This window comes from Limulus polyphemus, unplaced genomic scaffold (assembly GCF_000517525.1).
Source record: "Limulus polyphemus unplaced genomic scaffold, Limulus_polyphemus-2.1.2 Scaffold10598, whole genome shotgun sequence".
NCBI lineage: Eukaryota > Metazoa > Arthropoda > Merostomata > Xiphosura > Limulidae > Limulus > Limulus polyphemus.
This window is the reverse complement of record NW_013676208.1, coordinates 9744-11500: the sequence shown is the minus strand read 5'-3', so window position 1 is coordinate 11500 and position 1757 is coordinate 9744. Positions and strand designations below refer to the sequence as shown.

The window sequence follows — 1757 nt, the reverse complement described above, 5'->3', positions numbered from 1 at the left end:
CGGAAAATTAATTAACACACGGAGACGTAACAGTAGTTTATATCAATTAATGTTTCTACAGCCTTACCTTAAACTGTTGACGTTTATAATTTTACTTTAGCCCTGATAACTTCCATAGTCACGATATTCTCCATCATATCCTCCAATAATTCCTCCATCATTTTCTCCACCATATCTTCTACGATCTGATCCTCCTCTATCATTCTGACTTTCAACTTCAGGAAGAATGAAACAAGCCAACAACAGGCAGACGACAAGAACTACAACAAGTGTCGTTTTCATACTTCACCGCAAATAACCGACCTTTTCATCGTATAATAATAAAGTAAACAGACTGAGTAACTAAGATACTAGAGTGATGAACACAAAGTCACAACAAATCAGGTTTTTGCTTTAAGAGATATGTTAGATGGATACACTCGTACTTTAAAACTAGACAAAAATTCTTTGTTTGTTTAAGATCTTTAGTTCGTATCTTCGTTTATTTTATCACTTTAGCCACATATACATAGAAGACATTTCTGACAAGAGACTTCAATATATTCAACAACCTGAATATTACTGACGTTTTCTTAAACTAATCTTCTATGTGATAATAGAGCACGTGCAAGATTAAGTTTACGTAAAATATCTTGTGGTATAACTTTCGTAACAAGTGTAGAATAACTTACCTTTTGGTTGATGTTCTCTAGATTTCCGAGGGGGAAGTTTTCAGCTATATACAAAGTCGTTTCTTTTATATTTATAAGTAACAATGAGATCTGGTTACGAAACGGTTTGGGTGGGATTCGGTAGATCTCAATGATACTTCTAACGTTTCACCAATAGCCGATGTTTCCTGCAGAAGTTAAATTGTAAAACAGCTAGCTGTCTTCATTTCTATGGTCTCTGATTGGACGGTCAAGGATAGAAAGAGGTGTTCCCAAGTTCCTTGTAATAGGAAGTTAAATATTACTAGCTGAGGATAGGCTGGAAGGATGCTGGTTCGATAAGGATTATCACTAAAGTAAGTTTCTGTTGAACGTTAAACTCATGTTTCAAGACTGTTTTCTAATAACAGTTGTTTGATATTAAAATATAAGTTCACTGCAACTTACGTTATTTACTATATTATAAAATTTCTTGCTGATGGTTAATTCAGTGGGTTTCTCAAGATTATCGTGTTAGGCTCACGTGTTCATAAATCTCTCTCATTCTGTCTGAGAGGGATTATGAAGCGTCTCTTGTTCGGTGGTTTGTCTTTACAGTTCAGTATCTGTTCTTATACTTGTGTTAGATTTACCGTTCTGAAGTTCAGGTGCTTGTTGGTTGGTTCTTGTCTCATGGCTGTCGTTCGTCTAGACGTTTCTTTGCCACTCGAACTTTCGTACTGATACACATTCATGGATTTATTTAACTGTTTGATTTCATCATTAAACAGAAACAAGTTTTCTAATATCCATTCGGTTGTTAAAATATGGTTGAGTTTAATTCTCAGATAGGCTGTTTTAATTTGTTTTTGACTTTATTTCTTATCATGAACGGTATATTTGTTAAGTAGGGTAACATTAGGGCAAATTTCTTTTTGGGTACATTATAAGTAATATAAAGGGTTAAATATTATTGAGGCAAAGGCGTGTTTTTTTTTTATAAAAACAGAGAAATAAATTATTTTGATATGAATTGGATCCATTAATGATCCTACATTGTTGGTAGACATAACATACCAGTGTCAAAGGTCAACATTAAATATGAAACAGCTGTAGAAATTATCAACA

The 1757-nt window shown here is 33.6% G+C and overlaps 1 long non-coding RNA gene across 1 annotated transcript in view; it reads right to left on the bottom strand.

Moving 5' to 3' along the window:
* The window catches only part of LOC111083667, a 3442-nt gene extending 2676 nt beyond the window's left edge, over positions 1 to 766 (bottom strand). Inside the window, exons 1-2 of the long non-coding RNA XR_002609170.1 lie at positions 672 to 766; positions 68 to 303 (exon numbers count right to left, since the gene is read on the bottom strand). This is a non-coding gene — a long non-coding RNA (uncharacterized LOC111083667). The remainder of the gene's footprint in view (positions 1 to 67; positions 304 to 671) is intronic.
* Between the last annotated feature and the right edge of the window lie 991 nt (positions 767 to 1757).